The sequence below is a fragment of the Diplotaxodon limnothrissa genome, linkage group LG17 (assembly GCF_057381915.1).
Source record: "Diplotaxodon limnothrissa isolate DT_005_m linkage group LG17, D_limnothrissa_male_GT1.1, whole genome shotgun sequence".
In the NCBI taxonomy this organism is placed as follows: Eukaryota; Metazoa; Chordata; class Actinopteri; order Cichliformes; family Cichlidae; genus Diplotaxodon; species Diplotaxodon limnothrissa.
This window is the reverse complement of record NC_140612.1, coordinates 34,532,627-34,553,801: the sequence shown is the minus strand read 5'-3', so window position 1 is coordinate 34,553,801 and position 21,175 is coordinate 34,532,627.

Sequence of the window (21,175 nt, the reverse complement as noted above, 5' to 3'; positions counted from 1 at the left end):
TTGAGATGTGGCCATGTGAACCTGCTAAAGTGTGTGTCGCCATCTGTGTGTGCGTGTGCCTGCATGTGTGTGCACCTGCAAGGATGAACAACGGTGCAGCTATTTCCTTCCATTGCCTGCACTGGCACAGTGTCACAGTGAAGAGCCCGGAGGAGACATTTGAGGCCGCGGCGGTGAGGCGCTCACAGCTGCCACTTGTCACATTAGTCAGCTTAAATTTGGAGGAAATCAATTCTGAACCTTAATTCGCTCAACGACTCCCACGCCCGGTGCAGCCGAAGAGCCCCGGCCACCGGTGGGCCTCCCACCCTCCCAAAAGATGAGGAATAGACTCCCAGGAGACACAAGTCATCAATCTTAAATCACCTCCTCCAAACTAATGGCAGTCCCAACCCAGCCGGTCCTGCTAAATTGAATTATTACTAGATTGACAAAAAACTGCTGAGAATAGTTTTGAAGGAAGGAAGGAAGGAAGGAAGGAAGGGATGAGTGTGCCTTAATGACAGGAAGTGGATAGGGAAGTGATTCAAAAAAAAAAAAGTGGGGTTGGTGGGTTAGGTTGTCCCCCACGCACATTTCAGGCACATACAGACACAACTTGGTTGTGCAAATATTCACAACCCCGTGCGCTTTAGCAACGGGTAGCCCATTTAAACACACTTAAGTTCACCTTTCCCTCACTCTCCAACGGGCGCACGCATTCCTCCAGCTACGTGCTGTATGCTAATGTTCATCATCAGTCAGGACGGATTAATACTCCAGCTTTCAGCTATGCAGGGCTAGGCAGATCCAGGTGCTGCACAGACCACCTACAGACAAAATGCACAGAGACGCGATTCTGGATAAGCCTCTGCAGGAGATACCTCCTCAGCTCAGGAGCCCTATAGAAATATTTTGTGAGGGTCTGTTAGGTGGAACAACTCAATTTAAAATAAATGTATACATGAGCATATTTAACAAAGAAAAAAGGAACAAGAGAGCATTGCTTGATGCCATTAATCAATTACTAATATATTAAGTTATTCCTTTAAGCAGCTGTTAATATCAGCTGTTACCTCTTCTTACTCTGAAAAAAGTGCATATAAGCTGTACTAAACACTTTAAAGATGCACCATGTAAATACTTAACCTGCTAGCCTGCACCTCCTGACTGCACTTTACAAAGGAAGCAGAGAGAGGCTTGATCGTCGCTCGCATGCATTGCCTCTCGCTGCCTCTGTCTGTCAAGTGTATACTGCTGTAAACACGTTGAGTCTGTCAGCGGAGCTGCTTGTTGACACATATTTACCGTTCCTCGCTGTCACCAGTTCCACCATGCACTCAGAGTTACAACTGCCTTGCGAGGCACATGAAAGTGATGGATGAAAGTTTTCGTCTCCCAGGGCGCGCGGCTGAATTAAATTGAAAGCTACTGTTTATTCCCCCCGTGTCTCGTCGCAGAATCAGGTTTGTTTGCAATTGATTTAAGCCAGGGGGGTCTTTTTGTGGAGGAAAGGCTAAGGTTTTCCTCTTGATGGAAAAGATGATTGAATTTGTTTTGTCTCGCGTGCCTCTCCGCTTGCTCTCTTTCTATCCTTTGCCTGTGTCAGTAAATCAGATCATCTCTCTCCCCTGTCAACACACGCTCCTTGTTGAGCAGTCAGAGTTAATTTGCAGGCGCGCTCTTCCTCACTTCCTTCCGCTGCCTCTTCCGTTTATTTTTCCTTTTTGCTTGTTTTTCTTTTGCCCACTGCCTTTTTTTTAGAAATTCTCATCGACAGTTTGACTCCTCTGCTGCGAGTTCTTCTTTCTCATTCGAGAAAGAAAGGACTTTCTTACACTTGCACCTTCTTTAACTGGCAAAGCCAAAGGTTCACATGCTGCGCGAGCTTTGATGAGATGATGAATCCTGTCTCGAGGAAGTGATGTTTCGCACTTTCTCAGAGCAATCCCCCCAGCTACACCTATCCGTGATACGGTTCGGTCCCTGGTTAAGGAGAGCTTGTCAACCAGATTTCCTTTGTAGAAGAGCGGACCGGAGTCTGAGCACTTCCTGTGGGGAAATGGCTACAGAGTCATTATTCATCATCCAAGGCTTTGCTTGGGCCCGTCAGGCACTCTCCCTCGGCAGCAGTCCATCTCTACAGCCATTCATCATAGGTCTGAATGTAGCTGAGAGGGAGAGAAGAGCGAGACACTTAGGGTCTCTGCTAGCGAGGCCCTAATGAAGGCCCTCGCTCTCCTCTCGTGCAAACACCTCAGCGATACTAAGCTGGGTCAATTATTGTGTCGCTCTCAGCCAGCCATCAGGGTGCAGCGCTGCATTTGAGTATAAAGTGTTTTAAGTCAAACTCACTGAGCAATAGTAGATGCATTAAACTGAACTCAAACACCACTGCTTTAAACATATTCCTCCAGTACTTTTAAAAGGCAGCGCTGAACTTTGTTGTCTTTCTTTTACATCTGGTTAAGGATTAGGAAGTGTTACGTCAGACTGCACCATGTTTCCTGACCCATAAAGGGCCCAAATTATGCTTCCCTTTAGTGTTTTCCTGCTTCCCATCCCCTTTATTACAGATCTGCAAATGCTTAATGTCAACACAAAAGTTATCTCCTAAAGATGCATTTCAAGCAGGCTGATAAACTGCCTGGTTTTGGAGTTCGGGCTTTTTTTTCTCAGGTTTATCTTTGTCACTCTGTAACACATTTGCATAATGTCCACCTAGCAGCTATTTTGGGGCGCCTCTAACTAAAGACCCATTGGATTTCATTTATTTTTGATAGGAATGTCCCTGCAACAGAAGACAAATCCCTTAGTCGTAGCATATAGCGTGGCTAAACAGGGTTAACGTTTCCAGTAGGGAGGTACTTTGAATTTTGGTTCTCATCCAGCTGCTTCTGTATTATGACTGTTCGCTGTTCTGTCCAAAATGGCTGCAGGGCTACCACCAATATATTGGCTCTTTGGTTATGTTAGGTAACAATTGCTCCAACTTTGCACAGCCATCTGACCAATCAGAGCAGACTGGAGCCCTCTGGTGAAGGACATTAAAGAGCAAGGAAAAGAAGCTGAGCGCTTTTTACTACACTTACAATACAGTGTAGTGACTTTTTAAAGCTAACATCAGCGTATTCGCTAAGAACTTGTGTATGAAACATGGACAGTTTTATTAAACATAAGAAGCTACGTACCCTTTCTAAGGTAAGGTCATTATAAAGCACACTTGCAGCTTTAAAGAGTGAGAGACAGCGAAAAGAATGAAGTCTTTTAAATGACAGATGTGCATATTATTAAATTGGAAACATCTGCATTAATTGCAGCGTGTTTTCTGCAATAAAATGTATATTTTTCAGTAGAAACACAAGAATATATCAGCTGATATTGACTCTACTAACTGCCTTTAGTGTTTCAGCTAATAAGATAACTTTTGTTGATAGCGGTGGCTGATGTTTATCTGCTTGGTTGCATCAAACTCTGTTCCAGCTAAGTGTTTAAAGGTCGTCTGATAGAAAGCTCAAAGGCTTAAAACATTTTTTTTTAAATAAGAAAAAACAAAAACAAAAGACCGTATCAGCACAGCTGTCAGCCACATTCTATATTTAAACACCGTTTATGACCGTAGAGTTTCACAATCGGTGCATCCCCTTACTTTAGCGTTCCCTTGGCCTCACAAGCTCAGCTCAGCTAAGCTACCATGGAGTACAGTTACAGCTACAAGCAAAGCCGCAGGTGCATGTAGAGTACATGTGTGATTATGCATCTCCTCCAGGCTAATCTGATGAAATGCTCCAGTTTTGGGAAGCCACACGTCCCTCTCTGTTCACAGTCCGGGGAATCTCTGTTGCCGGCGAGCACTTTTTTCTTTTCCTTTTTTTCCTTAGCCGCCCTTTACATTTTGTGTGTAAATCTAAATGTTTGGTAGTCCACGGGAGACTTGTCAACACTCTGAGAGGTATAGGCGGTGGCAGCCTCACTTCAGGGAAAACATTTGCCTTGAAGTACCGTCTTTCCTCATCTTCAATGTCAGCCCTGGGGCTCCAAGACAACATATGTTCCCCGCATGTCCCCAAGACATGGCAGCCGGCGTGCACTCTACGGTAGCTAGCTGCACAGACGCATCATCACACTCCTACTGTCTTCCTCACAGGTTTTGCTCCCTTCTCCTCCTCTTCTTCTTCTCTCTACTCCCCCCTCTCATCCCCGCCGCTGAAACAGATGGCCCCAAATTACAACGGCAGTTGTGCCTTAAAAGTACTACGACAAACTCACAGCAGCGCCCCTACCCCACCCCCTTTGTCACTAAAATGACAAAATCATTAATTGGCATTGCGTAAGGGCTGGCTGCTTTAGCAGTGTCTTGCACAGCATGAGTGCCTGTCTAAAACTCACAGATGTAAAAGATTAATCTTTTTGCCTTCAGGTAGGTGAGCTGAAAATCAGTGGGTGAAAGAGGGAGGAAAAAAAAGCAGCACTTCTAGCTGTTTGGTTAGCGGGGAGAGCAGAGAAGAGGGCACATCCTCACTATGAAGGAAGTCTTCAGTATTTTGTCCTTGAACAGACCCTATATGATAATTGCACTGTCCTTGCAACAGAACAAGGAACAAGGGAATGACTTGAATATGAAACGTTATTGATAATTTACATTTTCTTCACAGATTTTTTTTTTAAAGTCTGTAAATGGTTATTTTAAAGGAAGATGTTCAGCTACCGCTTGCGTTAAATGTTTTCGCACAGCACACTGGCGCGCGAGTCTGTCAGTGTGCGTCTGTGTGTGAAGGCCATGCCCTCTCACACAGAGATATGATGTAATATATTAAAAACGAAGATTAAAGGTATAAATATTAACAACTGCTCATTGCTCTTTTACTGGTGTATTTAGATGAGTGTGTTTTGACATGAGGAAAATTACTGCATAGTGGTTACCCAGAGTGAAAAAGAAAAAAAAAGATATGCCCAAGTTGACATCTGCAATAAAAAAGTGAATAATTAACAGTAATTAACTGAAAATAAAGAGCAGGTTTTGTAGGAGGCGCCCAAGTAGTTGTGTTCCACGTGATAGCGCTTCCACACTGAAGAGACAATTCAGATGTCCATCTCCTTTATCTTAACTCTCTGATCTGCCATTAGCCGCCAAGCCGCACCACCTCCAGCACCCCAAATTAATAAAGCTGTGTGTTCGATATTAGCAAGGCAATATAAGGATGAATATTTGATAACAGAGATTCAGACACTGTTATTACTAGGCCATTACATCAGCACTGTGAGCTCAGACTGAGGATAGGTGCCACTTCCTCATGTCAGCAAAAAAAAAACCAGGCTCTGACAATATTAGATTTTGCCTTGAACTCAGAATTCTGCTTTGTATGAAGTAGAAATGAAGTTCCACACACAGTAGGATTAGGTTGTGAAAATATTTAGATTCCTACATTAAAATACACTTTTAACCCTCTGTCTGTCCATCTTCCTCTGTTCTCTATTTCAATCTTTCACATTTCTTTCCCTCTTTTCCTTTTTTTGTGATTTTATTTCCATTAATCTTTTCTGAGGGCCTGCTGTAATCCATCTCCCCAGCCGAGAGGTATTCCCCGAGGATAAATTACTCTGGAGGCCTGCCTGGCCTCGCACTGCATCAGATTGACCCTCAGCTTGTTTGCCATTTTGTATACTGCACTGTTTATTTAACAAGGAGCAGAGTGAGTGTGATTTCCAGGGACGGGTCCCTGTGATAGTAGCTTTGACACCCTGCCTGAGTAATGACCCTCATTATGGAGCCTCTGACAGCTCCCTGAAAGGCCTGATTTATGAATATGCTGGGACCGCAGCCCCACAAGCCTCCACGCACCAGCCTCTGAGCATGGTCTCTCTTACCTCTGTCAGCACCCACAGACTGTACATGCATGTGCGTGGGTGCTTACTCGCATATTGTGCCGACGCATCTGCCCGAAAGCAAACGGCATATGTAGATGAAAATATATGGTGAAAAAATTGCCAGAACAAGAGACCTAACCATCACTCTTCCCCCTCACCTAAACTTTCAGTGGCCCTTCATAAAAAAACATCAGAAAATAAAATAAGATATGCAAGTGCTCCCAGGCGATATGTGAAAAGTTGGATTTAAGATTTTATTGCAAAAATAAATTCCTCAAAAGTTGGTTTCACTCCCCAATTTGGTTTTCAGTATGCGGATGTAACAACATCGCACAGAGAGATGCCTGCGCCGCAACTTCCAACTTTCATTTTCTTTCATTTTATTTCATCTCATTGGTCAGTCCTTCATGAAAATTTCAAAAACCTCACCCCGCAAGGATTAACCCTATACATATTAACCCTTCCTAAATATCACACATATCAAAGGGCAGCATAAATAAGTGATGAGGTATATATCGCTTCTTTTTTTTGCCCCAGCAGAATCAATTAAGCAGCCAAGCAAGGAAAAGAGGGGTCTTTGGGAGGCTCCGGGCTTGGCCAGGCCTTGAGAAAACCAGGCCTACAGGAGGGCAGTCGGAGGGAGTGAGAAAGATGGGAGGAGAAGAAAGAGGTGGCTACACAAATATGGATGGTGGACAACAGAAGAGAAGAGGGAGGGGAGGAAAGGGAGCGAAGAAGAGGGAGGGCTATTCAAAGAGAGGAGAGGAGAGGTGGGATATTCACTGGATATGCATAAACAGGAGATGAACAGGCAGGCGGGCACGAGAGCGAACAGCAGCAGCAGGTAAAGCTATACAGGCTTGTCAGAATCCAGCAGCTAGGCCAGTGATTTATGAGGATCTCCAGTCAAGATTTCCCTCCAAATCCTCCATCCAGCAGCCTTTTGTTCACAGCAGAACACCCCCTCCTGGTTGGCGCACATCTTGGTTTGGTCAAACCACTTAGGCATGCACAAGGACCTGCATTTGTACTAATATGCACATAGAACGGCAGGACCACCACAAACAGATAACATCAATTTAGTTACTATATGCTGATTCTTCTTTTTGGATTAAATGTGGATGTATGTGAGCCAAATAAGTGAGCCATTTCACAATTGAGAAATAAACCAAAATCGCTGTCTATAATAATTTTTACAGCCTTTCTTTAAGTAGTTGGTCATAAAATATAAGGAAAATAATGACATATTTCTTACAACCTTCTGTCTGTTATCGTCTTCAAATACTGGTTTGTTCTTTGTTTTTGCCATTGTAGGCAATAGTGAGTTGAGTATTTCTATCCCAAGTCTCCAGTCTCACCGGCCTAGAGACCGTAACCATCTGGCAACAGTCGGTCATAAACTGGCCGGTGAGCAGTTGCTGGAGGTTGCTGGTTGTAAATAGGTGAAATCAAATGCAAAAAAGGGTTCCTGCACCAAAAGCCTATTTGGGATGATTTAGTCACTAGCTAGATTGCTGTGGTTGCCACTAGTTTCAAGTCAAGTGGCTTCATTGTCATTTCAACCGTGTACAGTGGTACAGTACAGAGTGAAATGAGACAGCGTTCCCTGGTGCTACATATGACATATAACGGACAAACACAGGACTACATAAAGTCCAATGTGCAAAAAAATTGCAAAAATAAACAAGACAAAACAGTGCAACACTAGATAGAACAGGACGATACAGACACAAGACAGTGCAACTGCTGCCACGCCGGCTGTCTCGGTTATCTGCAAACGCTCGCCAATTAATCTTCATGTAATGGAGAAACCAGTGGACATAAACTGAACAGACCATTTACCTTCAAAGTAAAACTGATTTCACTCAGTGCCAGCCAGTAACCTTCAGCAACCACTTGCCAAACAGTCAGGGAATACACTTTTTACCCAGCAATCCAAGGTTTTTTCAGGGAATTGCCGACTGATCTCTAAGCGTGTTTGGACTGAGGCCTAACTCTGTGAAGGAGCCCTAGGCGTCACACTAAGTATACAATGTCGAGGCATTTGCAGTGGCATCTGACATAATGCTACTCAGTCACTCCTATGATGAGGGAAGAGTCATTGCATTAGTTCAAGCAGGCAACAATGTCAAAGTCAGCCACAGTCTCACAGTCCTAGTGCCTTTTTAGGGTTCCTTCTCTTCTTCTCTAGCTTTCCTCCTATGAACAAGGAGCTGCAGGAACAGAGACAGAGTCATGTTTTTAGGAATAAATGGCTCCAATCTTTTGATAATAGTGACTCTGACTGAACTTCCTTTCAGATTATTCACTGTAGCCTTGTCATGTCATGTGCTTGGTAAATGGTTAAACAGTTATTAACTAATTAGTTAGTCAAAATGGTTTCTGTCAACTCATTAATCAGTCCATTGTTTCAGCTTCATATTTGTCGATTCCCACTTTGAATTTTGGACTAATCACTGCTACATCTTCAAAAGAGTATCATCAGAAACAGAGTTAAACGTTTCGCTCCTGCGCCTTTTTATAACAGTTATCGTTTCTTACGCGGCTCACGTGTTAATAAATGCCGGCCCCGCGCAGCAGCCGCCCCACTGCTTTATTTATTCATGATTTTTCACTGGACTCTGGACATTATTCTCACTTTTTTGGTCTGAACTCGTGACACTTTGACTGGCTGTGTGTGACAGGTAAATGATGCCACATTCAGAATGGTTTGTCTGTATTTGCGGGATCACATGATGTAACTTAAGAGTCCGAGGTCATGAAGGATGCTGAGGAATCGGCTGTAACTTGTGGCCGTTCAGATCGTGGATGTTCAAGTTTTCTTATCGGTGCGTGTGTGTGCATATTTGTGTGTGCCAAATTAGTTATTGACCATAACTAATTTGGCACACACAAATATGCACACACACGCACACACGTATACTTTTCATTCGCTTTATGCCCCGCATTAAAAAGGCCCTGGATAAAAGGTAAGGAATATGCTTTATTAACTTTAAATATGCATGATATTTCAGAGGGAAAGTGCAGCACAGCATCAGGAATGTCCAAAAGCTTGACTACTTATTTCTTCTTTTTTTTCACCCCCTCAAAAACTGTAAATAATTAAAAACAGCGAGAAACGAGGGAGAAAGAGGAGGGGAAAGAGAGGAAAAAAGTCACAGATACCCACACTCTGTGCATAAACACATTCTTATTGGTGACCTTGCATGCCCTGAGACATCAAATCATAAAGTTACATAGCACAACTCTTTCTTGAACAGCTTCTCTTACTCTCCTTAGCACACCAGGTTACACACATAGAGACACATGCACAGATTCGCTGCTGCATATGGAAAAAATTCTGTTTTCAGTCTTGGCCTCATTGGCAGCAGAAGTTTAGGGGATTCGTCCGTTAAAGACCCGAGTTGAAGGCGGGAGACTCTTTAGCCTACCTGCAGAATCTGATCTCAAATTTTCTCTCACCCGTAACCTCGTGATACATTTCATTTCTTAAGTGTAAAAACTTTCTGCAGACTTGCATCTGCGATCACGAGACTGCATAATGTCTTCATCCATTAGGACTGTGATACATTCACTTATTGGCCAATTGATTTCCTTTTTGACTTATTTTCAGCCAGAGCGTGAGAAAGCTTAGCCGTGTGGCTCCAAGCTCACGAGAAGAGGCTTAGCCTTATTAGCAAACGGGGATTCTGCAAACATGACAACCGTACACTCGCCAATAGATAAATACATAAACAAGCTGTGAAAAGCTGATTGCATTAGTCCCTCCTGATTCAGAGAAATCCGCAGCTGGAAATGAAATCAGTTATGCCCGTTCTGCCGAGCGCAGCTACAGCGTGTCAAATGATATTTTTGCCCTACTGTAAATGAGCTACACAAAATTGTTTTTATATCACTGCGTGTTATTTCGGCCCTTAATCTTCTGCTACGGCAGCAGTTGTTCATCATGATTATTTCAGCCAGCTGAAGGATATTTAAATGAATAAACACTAAGTATTTACCCAGCATCATTGCCTTGTCATGTTGGCTGCTTCGTGCCTAATGGCCTTCCAGACAGCGCCTCTATTTATGGGAGTCATTTCATCCTCTGTTATTTATCCCCACCCACCATCCCTCCACCACAACATCCTCCTCTCCTATTTTTTTCCTTAACTCGTGCAATGCTTTTAGTTCACTTTCTCCCAATGCATCATCTCCCTGTGAATTTTAATTTCAGCAACGTGCCATTAGAAGGGGTTGTCATTTCTTCAAGGCCTGTCCTTCATGCCTCTCGCACGATGACTTATTAACAACAGGGGCCACTAATGAGTGGAAGACTCCACGTCTTTTTTTAAGGTGCCATTTCTATTCATTTACTTTCTTTAGATTGTTGTATTTGTCTTTCTTTCTTTCTTTCTTTTCACACACACAACCGTCACATCCACAGTTCTAGTTTCACAGTCTAGTTTAGTGCTAACACCTATGCATGTGTGAGAGTTTGTTCTGATTTGTGTCAAATTACTGCTATGAATAGACTATGCAGTGCATACGCAAGTCCCAGAGGATAGCTTTGTCAACAAAAATCTCACTGCTAGCTGTTTGATACGCTCCTTGATATAGCCGGCTATGAAGATCCTGTGTTTGTTTTTGGAAGAGTTTTAAATTAAAGGTGACACAAGTCACAACTGAGAAACAAGAGCTTTGCCTGTTTGCTTATGGGGGGAAAATATGCAGGATTTTATTGCAGGAGGGTTTAGTATAATGAAAGACAGCATTTAATGGTGTTCTGAGGGGCAGTTTTATCCCCTCCATCTTGCCAATACCCACTACTTTTAAGTGGACGGATACTGTATGGCTTAATCTGATCTCTGGATTGTGGCTGACATCGCACTACATAGGCTGGCAAACCTATCCCCATTTACATCTCCATTTCCTTTCAGCCATGCAAGCCCCTACAATGATGAAGTTAAAAAAAAGAGAGAGAAGGGAAAAAAAATACATGCTTCAAAACCCACAAACCCAGGATGGGCTAAATTACTAGAGTGCAACAAGGGAGAAGCTTCATCGTTTGGGTTTCATGCCACAGCAGCAAGAGAGCGTGCAGCCATTCCTTTGCTGCTTGACTGGGCAGATTATGCTCAGGTATCAGCTGCAGCCAAGAAAGCGGATTACTTGTGTCCAAATAGAGTTGTCAGTTTGGAAACTCAAGATGCAATCATTTCCATGGGAAGGGTAATTATAGGGGATCAAGCCAACCTTACTGTCAGATGCTGGCACCGGATGAGACAATCACTCACTAATGAAGGATTTTACATGTGTGAGGTGAACAAAGGTTCTCCCTCTCAACTCCGGAATGTTTTCTTTCTATTTCTCATTAAAACTGTCTTCTGTTGTAGTCTTAATGTCGTTTGTGCATCTCTTTAAGCCAGTAATGTATGGATGCTATGCTTTAACTTCCTATTAACACTAAGCTAAGAGGTCAAAAGAGCATCCACTGCTGGACTGCTAATTTTCCAAATTTAAATTTCTTTATTAAAGAAGAAGAAACTCACTCTTAAAAGATCAAGCACCAGGTCAAATGCCATCCGCCTTTTACAGTGTCACGTGACCGTGCGACTAACTGGCAAAGGAAGCAGTTGTTGGAAGTGCAACAAAAATTTTTATATAACCAGATACCCCCAACCATTTAATGCTTCAAATCAAGTAGCACAAGAAAACAAAAAGATGCTTAATTCTTGGACTAGCACCAATTTTTAAATGTGCATTTTTGTCAACAGTCGAAAAGTTTATGCTTAATCACTCCTTTGACAAGTTCAGTATCCTATCCTGTCCTATGTTTCTAAATGTTTTATTTTGAAAGTTCACTCCCTACTTGTGTGTTAGTGCTGTAAGTCAATCTTGCAGAGTCCCCAGTGTCATTTAGCAGATCAGAGCAGATCTCCCAAACAAAGAAGAAAAGAAGTTGCACTGTGCCCAAAGGATGAAGTGGGCGATTAGACAGTTGTTTTTATGCCTTATTTAAAAAAAAAAAAAACATTATCATGACCACCAGTAAAAATTTTTCCCAAATAATATATAAAAGTCTGTGCATTTAAATGTTGTATTATTTTGGTGAATTCTGAATTTTGTTCCTCCAAATCACTTCGTATAATACTTATTTCACATTATTATTGGAGTTTACATTCACATCTGTGTTTATTAGGCCCTTTGAAGCTAAACTACACCACAAAACTTCAGCTTTAACTTTCTGCTAACATAAAAGGAATGTATACGTTGCTAACTTGATGAAAAAGTGAAGTAAACTATTACAGGTATAAACAGTATTTAGTTTTTATAGTATACTGCACTAGATAACCAGTATATACACAGACACACACATATGGTATTTTACTATTTACTAGAAACTTGGGTTCATAAGGTCGAAAAAAGACAGAAATATTGTCTTTATATGTACATATTTGCATATTCAGAAGACATTCAGTGAATTCCCCCCCCCCCCCCCTATGTCTTTCCTACTACATGATCATCTGTCATTACAAATTATGGGATAGCTGCAAGCTGTGTTCCCAGCCTTTGTCTCTATGTCTGACCCCTATGCCCTTTAGCCTCAACCTTGACCATAACTGAGCCACCACCTTCATATAAATGCGGCATGAAAACCATGATCAAACTACCTCAACACAGACCCCCCCCTCCTTTGCATGCGTACACCGAGCCACACAAAATGTGCGAATCTGTTTTATTATGACGAGCTTGTGCATTGTTCATCTCACCAATACCCAATCACTCATTTTCCCACTAAATACCTCGCTCTCCCGATGGCTTCACTTGGTGCTCGGTCGAAAAGGTCACACAATTAAATGGCTAAGGCCTTCTGTTCATGTCATAGAATGGTGATGTATCACTCCAGGCTGGCTGTACGTGTACCTGACACACTGTGAGCATGAATATGATTTCAGAGATCATTAAAAATTTAACAGCGTGACCTAATTACCCGAGCTCCCTATTCAGATTCCAAGCAGTAAGTGAGATGGAGAGAGAGAAAGGAGGAGGAGGATCTGTGTATGGCAGGCTGAGCCTCATCTAGAATCAATTATAATTACTTTATGTTGCTACTTTGTCAATCAATATGAAACGAGCTGTAATGGATCGCTCAGGTGTCACACACTGTACTTAGAGCAATGACGCACTCTTGTTTGTGTGTTTTGCATTTGTGATATAGGTCTCCGAAGAAATTTCTCTAATTAGTGTGTTAGTTTAGTGTGGTGCATTTAAGTGGATAAGGTTTGCGAGCACTATCATTTATCTTGAAGTGGGTTGATTTAAATTTTAGAGTGGCTCCACTGTGCCCATAAAGGCACTGAGAAAGACAGAGAGCACGGTGCATGCATTTATAATGAGCGCCGATCTATCTGGAAGTATAGACAAAACAGACTTTAAAAAAAAAATCACTCTATTGTTTTCATTCAAATCAACTTTCTCTTAAGCTGCGTGACTTTTTTTTCCACTCCCCTTTTTACCATATTGATTGCTCAGTACAGAGCCACAAACAAGGCAGATTACCATTATCTGCTGTTACAAAGCGTTTCAGGAATCTTTGAGTGAAGTCGTAAAAACCTGGGGCTTTTCATGTCTCTCTGCATCGATTTAGCATTTGTGAGAATGAATTGCAGATCAATTGGCTTACCTCCAGGCAGACTTAATGAGCAAGCAAAACACTGGAGCCTGTTGTTGTCTGCCATCTCGCTTCGTACTTTTTTACAAAAAAAAAAAAAACGATGTAGAGGAGTGGAGGGGAAAGGGTGCAATGATTTCCAGTTTCCTGCCCTCGCGACACTTTTGAGTAATGCTCCAGCCGCAGACTGTCCCTTAACCAAAGATGATTTAAGGGAATTCATTTTTCACTGCTGTCTTGCATTTGCCTGATGACAACAGAGCATTACAGAGATATTTTGTCCTGCAATCTGCGTGACTAATAACTTTATGAGTAATTTGTACTCAATGAGCATACCTCATTGCTCTCTTTCTAAGGCTAACTTAAACCTTTTTTTGAGGGGCATTTGAATTGGGATAGCTCTTGCACGGCACCTAAACTCTGAAATTTCTTTAAGCCACATGCTCTAGAAGGATATAATGTTGTGGTGGAGCCTTGCAATGACTACCAGCACTCCATTACCTTTTTGTTTATCCGATTACATCATTCCGACTTGTCTGCCAAGTTGTTGTCACTGCCACATTGACTTAAATTTCAGCTCTAATCTTACTTTGTCCCTGGCCTGAGCTTAACTGCTTGACGGCTTGAATCACTTTCCCCGTGACTTTCACCCCAGTGATATACTATAAACATTTACCCTCTGCGCACCTGGGGTCAATAAAGCCTGTTGCCATTTGGTAATCAGATGGCACAGCAAATCTTCTAATCATGTCTAATACCCTCTAAAACGATTGGGAATGTTCAGCTGACAGTTTCCCTACTCCTCTCCCTGTCTCGCTGGCTGTGTGTCTCTGTTTGTATCCAAGGCACCTGAGTGGAGGACACAGCCTCCGCTTGGCCTTCTGTCTGCCATGCTGGCCTCGAGCGATTCCGTAGGTTCACACAGGAGTCACAGAGGTATGACAGGGCTTTCAGGTTACTGTTTAGTTTTGAGAGATAAGGGAAGGTAGTGCTTCAGTGTGGCTGATGGAAAAACAAGGACCAGGATTAAATAAGCCTGTATAGGAGAAAGGAAAGTGGAGAAGCTGATGAAATGTGGTCAAAAAGACAAAGTATCTAAGAAATGCTAGATTGTCAGATATCTTTTAGTCAAAGAGGAGACAGATGGGGATTTCATAACGCAGACTATTGTACAATGGTCACATTCAGGTATTTAGTGCAATTGGTGTTATCCAAAATGGCTGGGGAGGCAAATTTTAAATCGTGTTTGCACATTCAGACTAAAGATATGAAAGATCATGTTTTATGTCACCAAAGAAGCGACAACATAAAGAAAAGAGACAGTGCAACCAACATCCTGATAAAATCTGATCCTCTTCCTGCTTACCTCAAGACTCATTTCCTGACCTGAAGAGCTTTAACACATAAATATTTATAAAAATGCTTTTTTTTTCTTAGATTAGACATATCAGCCTCCCGTCTCTGGACAGCTGACAATGAGCCAATTTAACAAAAACAACTGCTTGTATAAGCCAGCAGTAAACCAGCTAATGTTAGGCTTGACTGTCCTAAAATCATGCTTTTCCTCTGATAAACAGTTTGATTACACATTCACATCGTAATAATAATAATAATGGATTGGATTTATATAGCGCTTTTCAAGGCACCCAAAGCGCCTTACAATACCACTATTCGTATAAGCGTTTATTCAAGAAGCATCAGAATCCAACAAAGTTACGTTCATTTCAAAGAAAGTTTCACAAGCGCCAGCTAATGGGAGCTAACAGAGGCTAACAACAGCTAACAGAGGCTAACAGTGGGAAAAGCATTTCCAGTACTGCTGTCATCAGACAGAAGTAAGCTTTACTGAGTCACTGTCACAGGCTGGGTCTCTGACCCAGCGCTCTGAGTTCATTTTTGTATATTTCTCATTTTGATATGTGATTAGTTTTTGTGTCATTTCCTATCTAGCTTTAGTTTAAGCTGTTATTTATTATTGTTCCCTTGGTTTTCTATGTTTTGGGTTCTTGTATTATTCTTCACGTATTAGGTCTGTTAAGTTGTGTTGTCATGTCTAGTTTTAGTATTTCCTGTTTTATTCTGACAGTGTCATGTGTTCTTTGTTCATTGTATTTAGCTTTCCTCCTCCTGGTCCTGTCATTTAGGTTTATGTCAGTCAGCTGTTTCCCCCATGTGTCTCCACTTCCCCTGATCACCTCATGTATGTATTTAAGCCCTCTGTTTTCTGCATGTCATTGTCGGGTCGTCTGTTGACCTCACCTCAGTCATAGTTCTAGTCTTCGTCTGTATTTCCACGTTAGTCATAGTCTTAGCCTGTTTATTTCCACCTCAGTCATAGTTATAGTTTTTGGTCTTAGTACCTTTAGTGTTTTGTTTCTTAGTGTTTTGCCAGTTCGTTTTGGTTTCCTGGTTTAACCCTGCCGTCATTTTAATAAAGCCTCACCTTTCTGTTAAGACCTTACTACTCCGTGTCCTCATCTGCTTTTGGGTCCTGTTTCCACACACATCGGCGCACCCCGCTGTGACAGTCACTAACCTGTCTTCATTCATATGGCATGTGAACTGACTCATAGATATGGAGAATCGGTTTATTCCGAGTATATTTCAGATTTGATTCTTTCTTTCATTCTTTTCATTGCATTTCATGTTCTCCACTTTGGCTTCATCCTTTCTCACCTCCATAACCATATGGTAGTCACCCAACTGCTGTACTGTGTCCTATAGCTTGAGCCTGCAGGAGCTGTTTCAAGGCCGTCATCTTCCGGTGGCTTGGACCTGAGTTGACATCAGTGAGATTAGTAGAATAATATAAAAAGGGGCCTCACAGCAGGAGCTCACACTTGAGGGACTTGCGAGCAGCGTCATGTTGAGCAGGAATATTCCGATCTTCCATAATTGCCCCACAATGTTTTAGACTGTGTGGTGAACATGTTTCCCTATTGTTCTTCCAGACTTTATTATACCACAGGGGTAAAAAAAAAAAATAGAAAGGAAAAAAAAGAAAGAAAGTCGTGGTTATTGTATGAATGTGCGACCATTGAAAGGAACAGTGCTCTGAATATGCAGAAAGCACGTCAACAACACGGTCGTACCCTACCATTAGTCTCGCCTTCTCCCGCTCTTATCCTGCTTTCTTCCCTTTAGAAGAGAATGGAAAGGAGCACTGGATGGATTGCAATTCATTGGAGTCTTATTGTATGCAGTAATATACACTATTAAGTGGCAGTATATAGAAACAAACCTTTGATTAAATGAATTTGAATCACAAAGAAACAGCAAGACCCCTCCTCAAGCTTTCAGTTAATAAGGATTGCTTTTTTTGACTATGTACCTGCACACGCTGACTTTTGACACCCGCGGTTTTCAAGAGGGGTATTTCTGTAGACTCTCATATGGCGGCAACTCCAGATTAAATCAAGTCGACTGTAATAAAGTATAATGTTATATTCATTTTGTCATCATTACTGATTCCAGTGAACTAAAAGGCTTGTGGATTATAATGAATTTCAAATAAGTTCAATGTGCTAATGGGAGAAGATGGAGAGTAGTGTGGATTACTAATATTGGTTAGGGCTCTATGTTTCATTAGACTGTATTAGGAGAGGGAATATTCAAATAGGATTTGTGTGTGTGTGTGTGTGTGTGTGTGTGTGTGTGTGTGTGTGTGTCAAGTTGTTCTTTGATTGTCAGACAGTCCTCTCCCTATTATTCATTGCCAATGAAATCTCAAAACAATGTTTAATGATAAACTTACAGAGTTGTTCTATATCTGTTTATTTATGTCATCCTTATGTGCAGACTGCAGCTTGTAGGAATAAAAATTATTAGTACACATTGCTTGGAAAGCAGGAGGGCATATTATTGAAATAAAGACCAAATAAGATAAATAACAAGGGCAAAGACTGCTTGAGAAATCCAGTCATCCTATACATAGAATTCAAGAGCTGTATTTATCTGGGAAAGGCGTGCAAATCTATGTAAGTATCTCCACTGTTTGCATAATAGATTAGAAATTAGCATTTTTGTTCATTTTCCATGTATGCACAGTGCCTGGAAGAATAACACTCCATGCATATCAGATCAGCCTGCCTACAATTTTGCGCAGTATATTATTTGACAATCTAAAATGTGTAATTTGCATGAAATTGCTTAATTAAAACACAGTCACTGGGGGTATTAATTTCTTTGTCTGACAGTGGAGTGTAGTGAGGGGAGAGCAGGGGAGATGTAAAATGCTGTCAGATAGCGCTGTCACAGAGGCAGAAAGGAAATTCTGCCACATTTCAACCCCCTCCACCACCACCAACCACCCCTCCTAACGGCGCAGAGCGATGAGAGAGGATAACGCCTGCCCAGCTAATTTGGGTTATGGTGGTAAACGGAGGCCACTGCACTAGAAAGATACCAAAGGGAGGGAGAGAGGATGACGAGGGAAGGAGGGGGGGGATCACTGGAAAAGATAGGAAGAGAAAGAGAGGGAGACTAGCATAGCTGCCTTTGTGCCATGGTATCGTTGTTGTCCTCGGGGTGGAACTATGCCAAGCAGTTGTGAGTGATACAATCATGTCCGATACTATGGTGTGCCAGTATCGGGCTGCCCAGCCTGACACTGTTTATGTGTGCCTCGTAAAAAGCAAAAGCCCATTTGATTTTAGGAAGTCACATCTCTTCTACAGTTGGCTTGTTCAAAATCCATTTAAAATGCATTTTTAATCTTTCCTCAGAGGTTGTTTTTTTCTTCTTCGCTTCTTCTTCTGTCACAGAAATATAATTTGTCTCATTATGTTTTTTTTGTTTCGGAGATGCAATCAATTGTAAAAAGCACAATGTGAGCAGCGGATCGAAAACAGCCGCTTATTAATTGTTGCCCACCCTTTTCTTTTTTTTTGTGCCGGTGCTGTGCTGTGCCATTATGAATGTGGGAAATGCAAGCGGAAAAGGGCAGAGAGGTAGGCGAAGGATGAACTAAAGAGATTCAGAAAAATACACAGGGAGGAGGAACTCTTTGGAGCATGACAAAGAGTGAGATTAAAGCTCCTTTTCCCATTTCCAGTTGGCCCTGCGTCTGTGTGTGTGTGTGTGTGTGTGTGTGTGTGTGTGTGTGTGTGTGTGTGTGTGTGCAGCCTGCACATCTGTACCCTTTTGTCTTAAATATCAAAGGCAGCAGAGGCACGTTAACATTTCAGTAATTCCAAAGTTACATGAGGAAGACATGGGAGGGTGAATGGTGCAACGAAGAAGTTATCAAACTAAGATGGAGAGAGAGTGAGTGTGTGTGTGTGAATGTTTCTTCCTGTTTTACACTGGCGCTCGGTTCTGAGAAAGCTATTTGCTAACTCGTGTGCCGTACCGCTGAGGGGTGGCGCTCGGCAGCAGCCAGACTGAGAGCTTTTAACAGAAAGAAATCAATTCCAAGAGATGAAGAGAGAAGGAGAGAAAAGTTTATGTGGGGAAGACACTAAAGACAGCAAAAGAGCTACCAAGAGAGAGAGAGTGAAAGAAATGCATATATTGGGTAACCAGAATTGAGGCAGACAGGCAGGCAGGTTCAGTAAGGGGTCCTTGTCACTAGTGTTAGCAGTGAGGTTGAGACAGAGACAGCAGCACTGAGGGCAGGCTAACACTGACAGGACCTCCACTGCAGCCTTGACGGCCAGCTTCACTGGGACCTTAATTGGTCCTTTGATGTTTCTGGAGAAGGTGGTGAAGGCACTGGAAATGGAATCTGTCCCTCTCTGCTGGCATGCCATTATATCGCTATGCACTCTGTGTTTATTTATGAATCACACCCTTCTTTCTCTTCCCCCCCTAGCCCGAGTGCTCCTCAAGGGTGCCCTATTTTGCTGTAAGTTTAGCTTTTTTCTCCATCTCTTTCCCTCATTCACTTTGTCTCTCCATCCATCCGTCCCTCCCTCCCTCTCTCCATCCCTTTCCTTTATTCAACACGTCGCCCCACTGTTAGTTTGTATCGTAGCTCTACTTCAAAGGCCCCTGTTCTTATTATCTACTGTGACTGATTTCCTCTTTAAAATGACAGCAAATGAAGCCCGGTGCGTCCTCGTGTCTGTTTGCAAGAGTGAGTAAAGTGCATTTATGCTTTCATGCGATCTGCTATTGTTTTAATTACTGTGCATCTGCATATATTGTGTTCACATGATAACTGCATAAAGGGCGAGCAGTATTAATAAGGAAGGTTTTGTGCTGGTGTGCGTGTTACTGTGTGCGCGTGGATGTGCATGCGTCACGACCCCTGCTGCCTTTGCTGATCAAATGGTGCAACAAGGGTAAGTCCTGCTAATGTGGGGAGCTGTTTAGAGCCAGGGCCTCCTTTTGAAATGATGATGATAATGGATTCAGTCCTCTCATTAATGGAGTCCGAGAGCTCATTAGGCACCAACAAACAAGCTGGCGCAGGAAATGCCAAGTACCCCCATCTGCCTATGTCTCCCATTTCATCCAAGGATGTGACCATGTTACTGTCATTACCCTCCCATTCCTCTCCACAGGCACAAACACACACCAGGGGGTACATACACACACACACACACACACACACACATGTGCGCAGACATACACAGTGATATTTTCTAGCCCTCAGACGATCAACCACCCAGCCTCTCTGACCCGACTTCAAAGTCTCCCAGTCTCGGCACACTCAGCTGGGACTCCCTGAGAGACTCTCTCTGGGTTCTGGGGTCATGGGATCAAGAGGACTGAAATTGATCTTGTCTCTTTGGTCCTGCTCAACCCTCTTTAGTCTCTTGTCAAAATGTTATAGACGCTTGGCGTCACTCTGCACCTGCACAGAAACGCAAGAAAAAAGAAAAAAAAAGGACATTTTGCCTTCCCCCCCCCTACTTTTTTTTAAAACATATTAAAACAGGTAAAGAGCACAGATGTGGTATTATGGAACTGAATGACCTTGTCATTGTATGTCATCAGTTCTGAGGGGCAAATAGAGAGCAACAGAGATATGTCTCAACTGAAGGGAATAGTGTAAATCAAGTATAGACACAGTCATATGGGCGTATTTAGTCATTTGTTCTTGTGTATGTGTGACAGCTCTGATGGCTGAAGACATGGGTGCTGTTTCTGTAATTTTAACTTTGTCACCTCTCTTTATCCACTCAAGTCTGTAGCTCTGATGGATGAGAACTCTTGCTAAACAGATTGTTATATGCAGTATAGTTCCTTACTGTTCAGTTGAGTGCCAATTGAAATTGAGTTCAGTTCAATTCTTTATCAGTTTGTCTCAATGAATCTCAAGTTGACATACATATCAACAGAAAGACTATAGTTGTCATATCTACAATGTGGGAATCCATCAATGAGAACAGCTTCTGGGGGGAGTGGCCAATTAGTTGGACCAATCATGGCTGTAACCAGCTGTGAGATCTCAGTATTTTTTTAACAACACAGTAAAGATTGTCAGGAATCATGCGTGAAACTCTCGGTCACTTTTACTTTAAAAAGACACAACGTTATGACCCGCCCTACAGCACCTCTGATTGGCTTGGTTTAAGCACAAGAAATGAATAAAAGGATACAGTGGGGCCTGGATTTCCATTTCAAGTGAGAAAATAATTCTGTTTTGTTATTTTAAACACACAACACTAATATTTCCATATTTTTATATACAGATTAGTCCGGTAAAAGATGGAAGTTTTCCAAATA